We start from the raw sequence: 16987 nt of genomic DNA, 5'->3' as shown, positions 1-16987 counted from the left end.
TGAATTGCCGCAGCGTATCGAATATAAGGCACAGCACACGACGTTGGTGCTTTTATGAAAAGGAAGAAACGATGAAGAACGCAACCAAATCCCGAAGATGGAAGCATAAAGAGAATGGCGAACATAGTGTACGACGACTCGACGACGCACACACGGGAGAAGGGACAGACAAACCAGTGAGATAATGAAGGCTGGCTAAAAAAAAACACTCGTGGGCAGCGCGCTACTTCACCGAATACCGAAAGAATTGGACTATAATAAAAAAAATGAATCACACATACACGAGAGCGCACACAAAAAAATGGCACACCAGAAGCGAAAGGAAAACACTCCACACATTCACACATAAGGGGAAGGGGTGTGGAGGTGGAATTTGGTGGGATAGTGGGCAGCGACCACTCCAAATCCGAGACGTAAGATTTTGATTTCGGGGTTGGGGGGAGAGAAGCGATCAACAATGAAAATAAAATGGCATCCAAAATCCACATCACATCGGGAGAGCTTGGGACCTCACGAGTTCTTCATCCGCAATGCAACAACCCAAAACTGGATCAGTAAGCTGGGAATGGAAACATTGATTCTTCTTCATGTGCAGTGTGTATCTCTAGAACTTTGAGGCATTCATAGCAGTGGTTTTTTATGGAATATCTTTTTCCTCAGTTTCTAAGTTCCTAGTAGTGTAATTTGGAGTGGAATTGTGTATCCACTCCGACTCCGCGTATGAAAAATTGATTCTGACTCCGACTAAAAACCAAAATTGACTCCGGTGAGTCCGGTCGATTCCGAGTTCGATCGAGTTCGGCTGAGTTCGGCCGATTCCGAGTTCGATCGAGTAAGGCTGAGTCCAATCGATTCCGAGTTCGATCGAGTCCGGATGAGTCCAAATGGGTCCGAATGAGTCCAGATGAGTCCGTTCGATTCCGGATGAGTCCGGATGAGTCCGGGTGAATCCGGCTGAGTCCGGCTGAGTCCGGCTGAGTCCGGGTGAGTCCGGGTGAGTCCGGATAGGTCCGATCGATTCCGGATGGGTTGATTGGGAGAGATGCGATATTCAACAGGAGTCGCCATCCCATCTTCACTTTTGCCGGATTCATTCCTGCTCCGACTCCAACTAGCAGCGACAACCTTTATAATTTACCCATCACCAGTTCCCACAAAATAGGCAACAAATAGACATGTATGGACTTCAACAACTCCTCCAGATATTATTTTAAAAACTTCATCAATTTCCACAGTTATCTTGTTCTATTTGTACGACCTTTTTGCAACCTCTTTCCGGTTCCTCAGTTCCATAAGTTCACAACTTAGTCATTACGGCGTGTTCCTCCATCGCATTGCATAACTTACAGAGCTCCAGGCGAAACCATTGTGCACTAATATTAAATCAAATGTTTTAGATTAAGTGTATTGTTCAATGGTTTCGCACAGCACAATTGCATAAGGTGTTGCTCTAAAAAGGTGATGATTCAAAAGGCGCAAAGACGCGCGGACGGGCGCAAACACCGCCGGTCGCGTCACGCAATAAAACGCGCACCGTTACCGGGGCCGTTTGCTAAAGATGAAGAACGGCAACACGAAAAAACCCCCATCCAACTGTCTCTCGGGTCGACCATGCTCGGTTTGGCCCCGCGGTCGTACTTTCTCGTTCTCTCCTTTGTCCTTTGCAATCGTTACTATTCGCTTTGTGCTTTTTCGCACCGGAAATGGATCGAAGTAACATGCGAAAAAGTGAAGTAAACGAAAAACAACATAACGCCATAGAAAATGATTACGAGGGGGGAGGGGGAGGGAGATGCCGGGGGGGGGGCGGGATCGGGAGCAAACGAGGTGGATGGGAAAGGTCCGTTTCTCATCCGCTGGCTCCGTTCCCTCGTCCGTTAGTGGAGAGTTTTGGTGTACGCCCGTTCCATTTTCAATTCCACTCACCAACGAACGACGACAACGCCACAAAGGTGAACGCAGAAAAAAAGGTGAAAATCAATAAATCACCACACCATCGCCGAAGCGGTACCATTTGACCATGCCGGTCGGTGGTCGCGTTTTTTGTATGATGGTTTTTACACCATATTACAATTCGCAAAATGAACCAAACGAACAGGGAAAGGAAACTTTTGATTGAAGAAAACATATTTTGCCTGTTGATTAATATAGGCTAAGACCAAATAGGCAAAGTAATAACATCAACTATGGTTAAATTAGTTGTTTAGTAGTTGAGGAGAAAAATAAATTTGCAAATTTCATAATTACTTAAACGTACTTGTGGTGGTCTCAATGAGCGCTTAAATCCAAGTGACCCAATACACAAATATATTGGACGCAATACAAGAGCATTAGATACCCAATGATTATTGAAGATATTTTTTCAATGGCGAAAACCTCACAGTGTCCTTAAAAAATAGTTGATTCTGTCCAAGGATCCTTTGTTGAATGGAACTAAGGAGATATCTTACCTAAAAAATTCAAGATGTTCCCAAAGGTAGCTGTCGATCATCCAAATAGATCTGTAATGAAACAATAAATTCAATAGATTAGCAACCATAAAGCTCAAATAATAGAATAGTGAATAGAAATTTTCTCCTACTTGTCTCAATAATAATGTGACCATTTTGTTTTCAACAATTTCACCATTTTTTGCAATAATTCCCTCAAATATTCCAACCCGTAGCGTGAGCGTTATAATAGAATGTCCTTCCCTTATATTTTTGCAACTCATAATAGACAACCGGAAACCGATTCTCATTATCAAATGCTACTCATGAATAGTTGCAGCGACCGGCGGGGAAAAATATTCCAAACGATTGCACATGATTATCATTTTGCGGCATTTTACATACAACGTAATCACACGATTAGAAGCAGTAAAATGATGATAATAAAGAACGCGCATCTGTTCATTTCGCCACACCAAAAAAACACCGGCAAATAAAAAACAATAAACAACGCGAATCGTCAAAACATTGATTTGTCAAGCAACAGCAGAGTCCAACGAGAGTTTGTAGAGCAAATTTAAGTCCAACATTCGAATGAACAACAGCAGCTTTAAAACGTATAGATGACGATAACTACCACCAACGAAGAGGCTTATCATAATCCATCCCTTCGCCTCTCATTCAAACATCCTATCGTGGTGGCGTAAGGTTGTGCGAGGTTTTACCAGCGATTTGGAGATACAATTTTGCCGGGAAAAAAGAAAAAAACGTACCACTTTAAACTGCCTTGAAGCGAACGTAACAAGACCCGCTTGGTCACCCTCGTTACGACGCGAAAAGCGGACAATCTTGATGATAAGAGCCACGTCTCGTGTGTGAATGTAGGAGCGATTTTGCAGTGAGCAAATTCTGGACCTGTACGAGCGCAACTTTGCAACTACGATTATACCACACCACACCTCGTGGCGCTTTAAAGCCGGATGATGTCAATGGGCCACGGGATGAGTCGAAGTCAAAAAGCGAGCGAATGAAAGGGGGGCGGCGGAGGGACCAGAGCGACGAATGGGGAGATAAGTTTTGTTCGAGGAAAAAAGAACACACATTGTCGTCTACTGTTGTGCTTCCCGTTTTGTGTGCTACTGATAAGCGTCCCATCTTGCAAAGGGTTACCCCGTGAGAACAGGGTGGTATAGGGGTGAGTGGGAGAGTTGTAAATGATTGAAGTACAGAAAAGAGAAAAAAAAACAACAAACATTCGCAATCGATGCCCTACCGGCAAGGGCGTTCAGTAACAATTCCACACCTAAGAGAATTATTTGCAGGGAACAAGTTCAGACGAGAAGGTAAATACATAAGGTGCTGATGACTGGTTGATGATGAAATTGAGAAATCAATTTGCATCTTTTTATTAAGCGAAGATTTACATCCAGAATTGGGGTAATCTTTAAAAAGAAAATCATCTCACATTTAGGATTTGAAGTATTTTGACGAGTAAAATGGCAATACCTCGGAGACCCAAGGATTGTAACGGAGTAACCTGAGATTGCAATACCTACAGGAATTTCGTCGAAAGTCAAACGAAAAATAAATTAATAATAATTATGAAAGTTGACTAAAAATATATCCCTTTAAAGCACAGTACAGGAAATATGTTTGCATTAGATGCTCTTATGCATTCTTATGCTGCAATATGCAGCATAAGAAAAACTAAACCGATAATTGAACCGGGATGAAAGAAGAAAAATCAAAACGGGCAAACGAAACATCTTGAGACGATCGATTCCAACCTTCCAACCCACAGCCCAGCGTGTCTATATGCCAGAATCGAAGCACTTAAAAGGTTACTTGGATTGGTTCTTCCATCGACCTTCCTCTCCCGTTCCTGGTTGCCATACCCTGCCTCTCCCCTTCATTCTTTCTTCCCTTTTTCCTTCTTAACCTCCCTCTCAATCAATACAAAATCATCTCATCGCGTCTATAAGCCCGTTCTCACAAATGAAAAGCTCACATATCTCGCTACCGGTGCTAAGCGAGAAAGAAGCGCACCTTTTTTTCAGTATGGCAAAGCAACAACAGCAAAAAACCGACGCCACCTTCAACGTCTATACACGTGTGTGCGCGCACAAGGGAAGCGAAGTGCAGGAGCAAATAAAATAGTGATTTTTAACCCTACCCCACGGACGCGTTCTGCTTCCAGGAGGTATAGTTTCCTTCATAACCACACACCAAGATTCCACCGCCAAGAAACTCGTTCCATAGTGTGCCGGGGCGCGCGCGATAGTAATGGCGGCAAAACCCCTAAAAAACGCGAGCGTCAGTCGCATCGTTCACCCTCTTACCAAGTTTCCAAGGGTAAGGAGAAGCAAAGAGCAGTTTTGTCTGTGATGGATGTGATGAAGGGAGAACACAGAAGGAAGAGACAGAGAGCCCGTGCGCGCGCGGTCCATTTTGGATGAACTCTGTGCGACGACTGGCCCGCGAGGGGGGCGAAACCGGTTTTATTTTTTTGTTTCGACGCGTCTCCGTTCCTTGAACATCCAGCAAACGCACCAACAACGGCTTTAAAAAAGATTCGACCCTTTTAGTGCTGGCCGGCCGGACACATACAACCGGCGTCAATGTTGTTGCCCGTAGCTCACTACAAGGGAAGGGAATGTATTTTGGGGTTGGACAGCTCGCCGCTATCTTCCACGCTTGTTTATCGTTTCGCCTCTCATTCGCACGCGCGTCTCCAACCTGTTTTCCTTCCCTTTTCCATCCATCACACAATGCAGCGATACCAGTTCGAAGTGGTTTGAGAAATCGAATACCGCGTACGTTCTCTCGCTCTCTCGCTCTCTTCCATCGCAAAATGTAATGCAACCACCACCCATGTACTGCTACGGGGATGGAGGCGCCCTGCATCTTCCTTTAGTTGCGGTGCGGGGGGGGGGAATGAACATTGCTCTCTTCATTCCTTACTTCGCGCACCTACCCTATACGCTAATTGAAGTCTTGCGTCCGTGTTCCTTGCCTTCAGCAGGCTCGGGCATACACCTAATGCAAGCAAATCGAAGAACAGAACGTTGCGGCTTCACAATATGCTGACACACACATACACACACATGCATACACGTGGTCGATCTTAACATAAACCTTCTTTCACCCAGCTCTCACGTGAGATGCATCATTCGAACAACAACAAAAAAGTTAGTTCTTGCCCTTCTCAAAACCCGCTTCCACGAGACGTGGTCCATCATTTCGCGCGCTCTAATCTTGCCATCATTCAATACACACACAAACACACTCGCACACACGCAGACAACAAGGTTTGGGACATTCCGACAAGGTTCAAATGGAAGAAAAAGGGACTCTAAGCGTGGCGAAAGGTGGTTCCCAGGGAGGAGGGTCTACAAACAGAGTTGGAATGAGCATTGCGTGTGTGTGTGCGTATGTATCATCATCATTAGCTTAGCAGGCGTGTAAAATGCAGAAAAGACAGGAAGACAAGTGGGTGTAAACCGGGAAAAGCAAAAACGAAATGTTTAAAATTGAATGGTTTTGCATGGGGGAATGGGGGAGTTTGGGTGAACATTTCAGCATAAATAGCCCTAAATTTTAACAAGCACGCTAAGCGCGTACGTGTGTGTGTATCTGTGAAGTTGGGAAAAAGGTACTGACAAAGGGGATTTTTTCCATTGGCCAAGAGGGAGGGGGATGTTTGGAAGGGAGCAAATCCCCGAAGAAGCACCAATTTCCACCTCTTATTTTGGGTTGGAAAATGAGATTTATTTATAAATCGTTTTTCGCCAGCGCTATCGATACATACAGCAGCAGCAGCAGCAGAAGCAGCAGCAGCAGCAGTAACAGAAACCACCCCCAATCCAACTCACCCCTCCATCTCCCCAAACACACACATACGTAGAAATAGCTTAGCATAGGTTTTCTTTCCAACTTTCCGCTTCCAGATTAGTTCCAGCCATCCAGAGAGGATGTGCAAACGAGCGTGAAAGAGAGAGAGAGAAAGAGAAAAGCCGTTTGGGTTTTCCCACCCTCCCTTGGTGGCCTTTTGTGGCTTTAAAGTGTTTGCTGCTGTTGCCTAGTTTGGCAAGAAGTGGTAAGATTTCGATTTCCACTGCCAACCATTTTCCATGCTTTAAAGAGTAAACTGTGACCATCGTGTGGTGAACGGTGAAGCAGCAATGGGAAGAGCAAAGGAAATTGCGCACGGAAAATATGCCGCCTGCTGCTGCTGCTGGCCGGTCTTGAAAGTAGGGCGGGCTTGACGCCATGCTCGATTCATTTCTTTCCCTTATCTCGCACCACAACAGCACCACACATTTTTCTTCCGTATGAAAGAAGAGGGAAAAAAGAAGAGGTTTTTTTTGTTTGAAAAAGGCAATCAATATTTACGACACTGAAGCAGGCGACTCAAAGATGAACACACATTGATTAGGTGCAAAATATGTAGCTACCGAAGGAAAATCACAGCACAACTACTATCTGTCGAATTTAACAGCTGGTTAGACGAGTGGAAAATGTTTTAGTGTATGTAGTAATATTCCACCCATTCCATCATTAAGTAATAAAAAAGGGAACAGATAATTGTTTTTTCGCTTCTTGCTGTTATGAATAATTAATTCTTTCCTCACAAAACGATAGATTAGCAACATTTAATATAAAATGTTAAAAAAACTGAAAAAGATTTTTTTACAAAAATCTCATTCTCAAGCATAGGACGATAATTTCATAATTGTAGAGCGCATTTATATTGCACTTCATCGCACACCCGCTTAAAGCGTGCCTCTTTTCTTAACACAGACGCGCGCGCACATACGGGAGCGGCGTGTTAAAATGTTATTTAGTAGATAACGTTTTACATTTTCCATACCAAAACAGTTAAACAACCGTCAACACTGTCCGGTGCCGACCCGTAAGCCCGAAGCAAACAGCACTCGCACTGTTGATAAGAGGTGTACAGCTATACGAAAACCCAACACAACCACCCAACCCCACCATCGACGTCGTCGTCAGTTTGTTCAAATGGAGACACTCTGCAACGAGAAGTGCATTCTCGACATCCGCGTTGCACCGACCAACGTTGCCACCGTTCTTGCCCACCACTTATTGCATCTCCCTCGCCCTCGTCTGTGGTTAAAATCACACACTAAAAGGGGAGTTTCTCATGCTTGTTTGCCGTATACAGTGTCCGGAACCGGTTTTTGACGAAGAAGCGAACAGAATCGTCGCACAGACGGCCGAAAGCGCAACAAACGGTTTGCACATTAAATGCATGTCGCATTCTCATGGTGAGTAACAGAACATTACTTCGCGTACGAGATGGTGATGGAGAACGTGCAGCGCCATCCAAAAACACCCGCAAGAAATGGAAATAGAATGCACTCGGAAGCACGCGAACATCATCGTGCTGTGCTCGTGGTAACCCTTGGCTGTGACGAGTGTGGGAGGATAATCTTCGGTGGTGTTGTAGAGCACGGGAAGGTTAACAGTGGAAGACGGTAACGCAACATAACTTCTTGCGGAAGGTCATAAGAAAAAGGTTAGTGAGCTTCGGGGTTTATATTGAAGCGTTTATCCTAATTGTTAACAAATGCAATTTATATTTTTTGCATTAGTTTTTTTTTGAGTTTAACTATTTTATTTTGGACAATGTGTATTCTATATTTTTTTACGTTAAATTTTTAGTCAATTAAGAATCGGTGAAATGTTCACAAAGATTACGAGTCTCATCGCCTCAAAAATCTATCTCAAGTCCATCCTAGAAATTGAGTCTTTCGCTAAGATACTTTGAAATTTCTTAAAAAGGAATAAAAAAGAATAAAAATTAAAAAAGAATAGTTAATAATGTCATCAAGAAGTTACACTATGAAATATATACAGTAGAAAGTCGATTATCCGGGGGCGGATTAACCGTGCGCCGAAAATTGACAGCTGTTAAACCGTTGTGAACATTTGTACTGACGTAAGGTTGCTTAAAATTATTAAAATCGTCACCAAACGAAATATTTGAAATGATTTTTTTTTTTACTTTCTAAATTTTAATTGTCATTTGATAATAATTAGGTTGATCAACAATCACTTTTAGCATCAATGGGACCACCATAGTATCTGGATATATAAATGACCTTATTATTTATCCGTGGAAATCGATTAACCAGCATTAGTACAGTCCCGAGCACGCCGGATAATCGACGTTCTTCTGTAATTGAAGAGCAATATTAGCGTGCTAAAATGCCCTGCTTTGGACGACGAAAATATCTACACTGAAGTTAATAATTTAAGATTACCTTACGTTTTTTTTTATTCATAAAGAACGGCCTGGCCGTATTGCTACCTTACGAATTTCATACCATTAAATTTCTTTGCATAAAATTGAACAATAAAATATAAGATAAAAAAACAGTCATACACCTTTCAAATAATTAAATATCCTGAATCCAAAAATTAATTCCAAACATCAAAGAACTCCTAAATACGAAACTCCTCTCTATTGTTCTCTCTCTTCTCCGAATGACCTTTTACATCACAAGAAGCTACAACCTTTGCTTTCCTGCTGAAGTGTTTACTTTTGCATGCAGGAAACAGGAAATAAAAAACATCCCTCGTTTGCGTCACCAGCAAGCAAAACCAGTAACTCGGGCAATGTTTTATACTGAAACCAGCAACATACTAAATAATACAACGACAAATTCTTCCCACACCCTCTACGCGCGCCAAATCTTGTTTCGCATGTTGTTTTGTTTTTTTTTCTCCAGTTCGCATTCACAGAATCGTCTGTATTGGCCGTGTTGAATATTTCTGGAATTACCCTTGGTAACGCCACCGTCAAGATATGCGCTTCTCCGAGCGTACAAAAGGACCGGAGGGGACGCGTACTTTTGGGGTGAAAGGATCGTGGAAACGATTTTACCGTTTTCCCTTACATGAGTCAAGAAAGAGAGAGAGAGAGAGAGAGAGAGAGAGAGAGATAAAGAGAGAGAAAGAAGGAGATTGTCTTCTACCTCATCGGATGCAAAAAAATAGAGCGTGCTGGAAACAAACAAAAACTGCACCCATAAAAACCGCGATCAGTTTAAACAGGTAAAATGTAACGTTTATCTGCCCCACCCCTCTTAAGGGTGAGGAGTTTTTTTTTTGGTTTTTAAAATTCCAACCACCAAGTCTTCCTTTCTCTCACATATTCCTCTGTCCTTTTACCGCAAACCACCTTTCACTTAAACCCTTTTTTTATTCAAGCTCGTACACTACCATCCTTACCCGACGTGTGTCCAACAGACAGGCCCCGGTTTTATGCTACGCATCTGCCACTTCCCTCATCCCCTTCCTTCACCTTTTGCCCTGATCTAACGTTTTTTTTCAGTATTGCTTGTTCTACGCTTTATCCGTAGGTTTAGCAAGTGAAGCATGAAAAGCCGAAAGGATAAAAAGAAAGGGTTTCCTTCTTCTTTTTTAGTGTATCCGAGTTGTGCATGTGGTTGCTTGCTTGCTGTGTCTCGATTCAAACTACCATCACACCATCACCACCACCATCAATTGCTTGCTTTATCCATTTAAAGGGGTGAACTGTCGGCATGGTGGTGGTCGACCGGGCGAACACATGGTGACATTACCAAGGGTACACAGAGCACGTATGCTAGTCGGAATATGTGATTGCAGCGAATGCAAATGCGATGACACGTATTCTATTGCTGTTTCTTTCTCGATTTTCTGTCTCGCACGGTCACTCGCTCGGTCTTTCTCACTGGCGCACAAAACACGCACCGCAGCGGGTTGAATTGGAATCCTCCAGGATGGGAATGATTGCAACAATGATATCATTTTAAACATACAACAGTACCACCATTCGAATGAGAGTTAAGGTAACAATAATTTAGAAAAGTAATGAAGTGATTATTTTACTTTCTTTAAAAGAATATGATGCATCTTACATTTCAACATGCATCTTTTATATTTTATATTTTTTTTATGCTTACATGCATCTTTTATACAATGTTAGTAATTAGCTAAGTAGATAAAATTAATTAAACAAAAGAAGCTATTTTAAACCCTTTCTAGCATACACCACTTAAAAGAGGTAACGACGCGACACTGATAATAAATCATTTCTCTACATCAATCCGTAAATGATTGATTTATTGTTCCCCCCAACGCCGATTCGCAAAAACTAATCAACGGCAGTACAGCACAAACGTTGCGGTAAATGTCCATATTGAAATTAAACGCTAACGCGAAAACGATCCACATATCCCGATCTCACCACCCGATGCGCAATATTTTCCCACCCACAAATCTTCTCCTTTTGTGACCCTACCCTCTTTCTGTAACACAAACAACCCCTCTTCGATCGGCCTACCCCGCTCGCCGAGAGTCTACGGCCGCCCGCTCCATCGACAGTGGATGAGTAAAATTTCATCAAAAATGCTCTCGAATCGATCCGGAAAACGACCATTGAATGTGGCCACCCTCCCCCTATGTAGCTAGAGGGAAGGGGGAAGTGATGCTACGAAGGGATGAAACAATTCGAGATGAAACAAAGACACCCGTCCCAATTTATTCTCGCTCCCACCACCCGCTCGCTCCACCCAACCACCCACTTCAACAACCCCTTTTTTGCACAGAGACTGTGTGCCAATCGATACTATTGCTGTCTCTATCTCGCTCGCTCTCGCTCGTTCTTCTACATCTGTCAAAAAGCCGTCACATACACAAGCTGCGAAGAGAAACACACGCAAATAACGAACAGTGTGACTGCAATGATGCAACGGGTATTGTGCATGCTGTGGCTATTTTGCCCCCTCAGAGAGCCTGGTGGAGCGAAAGCAAGAACAAAAGAGCTCCCTTTCTCACCCCTTTTTCCTATCGGCAGTAATACCCGAGCACGTGGTGACTGGAAACAGTGAAAAAGGACGTTGGACGCGGAATCCCGCCAGGAAAATGCTACCATATGCAGCAGGCAAAACCAAAACACAGAGGTGTTTGGCACTGCTCCAAATATCCCTTTTTCTACCCTGCCACCCCTCTAAAATGCCCCAGTGTTGTGTGTGTGATGGCAATTTTATCAATTTGTGTATCTGTAACATGCATTTCGCTAAGGGGTGGAATGAGAAGGGAGGAAGGGATGAGTTTGTGTTTTTCTTATTTTTTCCCTGCCTTTTACCTCATCTATCGTTCGCTTTCGGTACCGTATCGTTTATAATACAGTAAAATTATTCATTCCGTTTGCAGTAAAGAGGTAATGCTACCTTTCTATCGAAAGAAGAAACACCTTTTGCATACAAAACCAAACCACGGCTTCTCTTTCTCTGTCTATCTCTCTTTTACTGATGGAGCAAGTTAGGATCATTCATGATCAGAAACATCATTTGGGACAAAATCGATAATTTTAATTATTTCCCAAAACAACCACACAACCTGGGATCCGGAAATGGAACGGGAAATGGAAATGGGTACAGAACACTGAGAGAAGGGTTGCTGACGACGGGTTGAAATCAATTGCAAATGGTATAACAGTGCCTTTCTAGAGGGAAAACCATTTGTTTGTGGGATGGGAATCAGTGATGGTGTTGTCCTGGATTCATGTGATGCTTTCCTCCATCGTCATTTCCAATATATTGTTCCCCATGCGATGATTACAAGAAAGTGAGAAAATTAAATTAACTGTAATATGAAGGTAAATACAATTATTTACAAAAACGATACTCATGTAGAATGTAAAAAATATAATAGAAAACTAATATCGAAACAGCTGGGAATTTGTGAACAGGTAATCCCCGATATACGCTATCAATGCGGACCGGAAGCAATCGCGTATCTCGAATATTAGCGTATATCGAATTTTTGTTTACTTTTCGTTTATACCTCATTGTTTCAGAGTCAAACCAATAGCATATGAATAAAAATAACATTTTAATTCATGATTTAATCAGTGACAATAATAAGGAATACATGAAACGATAAACGCTACAACTAACTTATATTTACAAAACTATCCATAGTGAGTTGCATGCTAATAGTTTTTTTTTTTTTGATAAATTTCTTTGTATATCACCATCTCTTTGCAGATATTCTGACTTACATTATTGAATATTTCTTCATCTTCGTCCATTGCTTCTATTTCCGATAATGTTCTTTCAATATAACTGTAAAGTTGTTGTTACTGCTAGATTGATACTCGTTACAACAGGCTTTGAATTTTTTTTTAATTTGCTTCTTTGTTAACGAAGTTAAATGTCAGTTTCGAAAAAATCGCGTATAGCATGGCGTATATCGGGCAATACCAATATAAAATGAACAGAATTAGAAACTCAAATGATTAATTTAAATTTCCCTAAAACATTTCATTCAAAACGAAAAACGCATTAAAAAGTGATTTGATGTTAAAGATGCGTCTACCTGGAGTAGAGTATTTTTCTACTGATGTGTTCTGTTATTGTTCTGTTGGTGATAAGCTTAATAGGATTTTACTAATGGGCCTTAAATGAAAAAGCAAAACAAAAATGAAATCGCAGCGGTGTTTTTTGTTTACAGTAAATCTGATTCGATTACTTGTATTCAATAGAATTTACGGTTGCGATAGAGGCTTGATGCATACCGAATTAATCCATTTACTGACATTATGGTACACACTTTACTCTTGACCATTCTCCAAAAACAAAGCACAGGTTAGTGGATAAAACCTGCCCAATTGGCTCTCACACAGAAGCGTTACAATAATTTAATTTTCAAGCTTCAGCTACTTCCATTTGTCAATACAAAAAAAAAACACACGAAATCAACCCAGGCAGGCAACAGTGCATGGAAAATGACATAAACCATTTCCACACAAACACACACACGCTTGTCAGCACACCGTAAATCGCGCGGATGCGTTTTAATGCAAATGGTGAGATGGCGCTTCTTGTTTTGCGGCAAGCTTGGATCGTGCAGCGCGCATCGACCATTGTGTGTTTGCTCGTTTCCCTTTTGTTCCGGTAATGTTTTAAATATTATTCGTTTCATTCTCACATCGATCGTCGAATAATAATCGTGCTATTCAATTTGGGGGGCAAGAGCAGTAGTTAGCGAAGAGGTTGTTAGAGCAATAGAAGAAAAAAAACATTGAACGAACAAAAAAAAGACACAGTAATATGTTAGGTCTCGTTGGCTTGAATGCCGTCTGTGGAAACCCAACACAACCAACCATCCAATTCTTCATACTCTCTCTCTCTCTCTCCATCCATTAAAGAATCAGCTTTTTCCGTTTTCGATTCCTTTTCAACCCGCTGATCAGAACTGATGGGAGTTGTAAAAACAAAGTAGCGTATGAATAAAATTATGCGCACGTCCTGCGCACCCTTCTCCTTCATCCGAGAGCATTGCTCACTCATTCACGCTATAGCTTGCAGCGAATGGATTAATGTTTCCCTGCCCATAATGCCCACTCCTCTCGCTCTTGTAACATCCCTTTTCCATTGCCAACAATAATAACACCGCACCAAAAGCAGCAAAAGTCAAGCGCATGAAAAGGTGTGTGCGCAAAGCAAAAAACATACAAGCGACGAACACACTGCGATACTCAAGGTGGGACACGAGAGTGGCAAAAAAAAATCAGGAAAGAACACATCCACAACACATCAGAGCAAAGGCAACGATGACAAAGCAGACACACAGGGTAACATAGGCGCACCACGACGAAGAGAAGCGCAGCAAACATACAAAAAAACACAAGAAAACAAGAACGATCGAAAAAGGAGAAGACGTAACCCGCGCGCCAAGCTTAGGCAGAAAACGAAAGAACGCATAAAACAAACTAACCAAACAACAGAAGAAGGAGGAAAAAAACAACACAACATCAAATGAAGAGCAAAATGGAGAGGGAAAAAGGCAACCGATTTACGTTTATGGCTGGCTCCTTTCCCCCCCCTGGGGTGGGGATTGATGAAAGGGAAAAGGTAGAAAGGAGAAGAAATAAATCGCCTACAACATAGCGTAGGTCCCAGGTTCGAGGACAAACATACACGCGGGCGGGGCAGCCGAGTGGATCTGACCCCAACTTCGACCCTCTTTTTCCACTTGCTAGCCATGCTCCTTCTGTTCCCCTTAATTCCACCATTCATCCCGACGCCTTTTGCGAGATGACGCTATGAAAATGTAAAAACCGGGATGTCTTTCACATTGAAATGTGGGGGAAACAAAAAGGATAAAGAGGGACGCCGGTAACCGAAAGCAGGGCGACTCGTAGGCCAACAAACAGCGAGCGTGGGTCAACACGCAAATGACGCGCGCAAAACACCACCCATGAGGGCAAGAGGATGGTGGCCAGAGAGGAAAGAGTGAAAAAGTCCAGCAAGAAAAAACAGGGTTTCTCGAATCCATAAAATCATTACTCGACACTAGGAAATGCGTATTCGGCAGATCCGTCATGCAATCTGTTTAGTCTACGTATTTCGATGCTCCATTGTAATCGATCTTTAACGCATTTGAAAATTTAAACAAAAGTTTTACAATCGAAGCTGATTTTCATTTGAAAAACAAAATAAATATTTTTTAGAATTGATTTTTTTTATTTGTTTATTTATCGTTCGACGTTTCAGTGCTCTTTTAGTTCGTCAGAGGCTGAGTTTCAATGCTCTAATAGTTCGTATAAGGGCCTGAGCAACCCTGTAAAAAGCCCCGTGCGCCCATTACGCGCACGCACGGGAGCGAGCAGTACAGAGACGCGCGCATGAAAGGAACGCGCGAATGAATAAGCAAAAGCGGGTGAGAAACACTGGAGAAACCGCAACAAATCGGAAAAGACAGAAGTTAACGTCACGAAAATGAGTTTTGGTTGCGCGCTGGAAGAAGGGGAAAGATTGGTTGAGGTTATGCTAGATGGGGTTTACGAAGGGTGAGGGGGTGAGTATGTAAGCCGGAATATAAAAAAAAGAGTGACGCTATTTTTTTTATCCACTCTGAGATTTTTTCTTTTTGTTCTTTCACATCCAGACTTAGCTAGGGTCTCTGTGTGCCCCATTTCGGTGCCTGGAAAGGAAGAATCCGGTTCAATTGCTGAGGATGCTGTGGATGAAGTGGTGGCAACACAACCAACAGCAGCAGGAGGTCGTTTATTTTTACAAAACACACACACACAACCAACCCCGAGGGGCAGGACGGGTGTACGCGCTTTTCACCAGAACGTACTACTACTGTTTCACGGCGCTAAATCATTCATCGTGTAAAGGTGAGAAGATTACATATTCGCAGTGAGCACCTGTTTGCAGGCAACGAGTGTGCAGTCGCCAACTAGCAACGAAATAAACCACTCGAAACAACTTGCTACAATCATTACATGTTGAGCTTGCTTCGATGAAAGAATGAAGAACCGGACGCGCTTTATCACGGCCAGGGACACATCAAATAAAAACGATTTTTTTGTTTTCATTCTTTTACAAAATCAAATAAATTTGTGAAGAAAAAGTTGTTTGCTTTTTACAGGACAGTGAATAATATCGAGCGGAAGCAAAGATAACCACAATAACGTACAGTTATATTGCAAAGTTTGCAGTTAAATGTCACTTACCTTTCGTTTTGCTACTCGACAAAAACGATTAATCGATTTTTTTTTCGTTCAATCGTTGTCGGAATGTCTGGAACATTGCGCAATTTTATGCGTCATCAGCCGTTTAATTCTACAACTGTCTACAACAATTCCGAATGCTACGATGCTCTTCAACAAAAGTAAGTGTTTCTGTTTCACCCGTACACATGTCTCGCCTTTTTTTTTCAGTCCATGCGAAGGAGGCGTGAGAGACTTTTTGTTTCCCTCTTCAACGTAATTCACAGCCCCCGAAAGCCGCCGGCACGTATAGACAGACGAAATATGTTCGCGGAACTCTTACAATTGACCTTGCGCTGTCCAACAAACGAATAACGCCACCGGGGTTCAGGTGGTGGTGGTGGTGGTTGTGATGGTGTTTAACCATTGAAGAGTATTGCATACTACGGGTACAAACTAGTACAGTCTCTGTTCCGGTTAACAAAGCAAACAACAAATTGTGGTACAGACAATCTCATCAGCACGATGAGCATTGGGGTTGTGAGAATGAGAGGAAACTCACAAGCCTCATGATGCTTTGTTTTTTTTTACATTAATGCGTCCGGCATTTTTGTTCTTCCTAATATCACAACCACACTTCATACAATTGTAAGTGCTACATAGCTTTATGTTTCATTTACGCATACGTCACCACGAACAACAGTAACAAAAAAATCAAACTAACGTCACTAGCAAATAATGAAAATGACGACACAAAGTCATGTTGGGCACACTTTTTTTGTTTCCTCAATTAAACGCGCGTTACCTTAAGCCCCCAGCTGCATTACGAAAAAACTGGGCAAAGTGAGATGAGTAAAGATGAGTAGCGTTCATACGAGCAAATAAAGCCGCATCTCACCGCTCATCTCATTAATTCGTCTACCACGTTTTCTCACCTAGCAGCACTTTCCATTATGCGCTTTGAATACAATCGCACACATACACACACCCACACACACTCACACACAACGGGAAAAGAAATGTAGCACACACCTTTCCTTGC

At 42.3% G+C, this 16987-nt stretch overlaps 1 protein-coding gene across 13 annotated transcripts in view; it reads right to left on the bottom strand.

Annotated features, from left to right (window-relative positions):
* Positions 1-16987, bottom strand: part of LOC125760950 (C-terminal-binding protein) — a 45301-nt gene that overhangs the window by 26988 nt on the left and 1326 nt on the right. Inside the window, exon 1 of one of the 13 annotated variants that reach the window (XM_049421581.1) lies at positions 16153-16273. The exons of the other annotated variants lie outside the window; for them this stretch is intronic. The gene's annotated coding sequence lies outside the window, so the exon portion shown is untranslated. Of the gene's footprint in view, positions 1-16152; positions 16274-16987 lie in introns of those variants that run through there. 13 annotated transcript variants of the gene reach the window in all.

Source organism: Anopheles funestus, chromosome 2RL (genome assembly GCF_943734845.2).
Source record: "Anopheles funestus chromosome 2RL, idAnoFuneDA-416_04, whole genome shotgun sequence".
Classification (NCBI taxonomy): domain Eukaryota; kingdom Metazoa; phylum Arthropoda; class Insecta; order Diptera; family Culicidae; genus Anopheles; species Anopheles funestus.
Note: the sequence above shows the minus strand (reverse complement) of the source record. Positions and strands in the feature narration are given on the sequence as shown.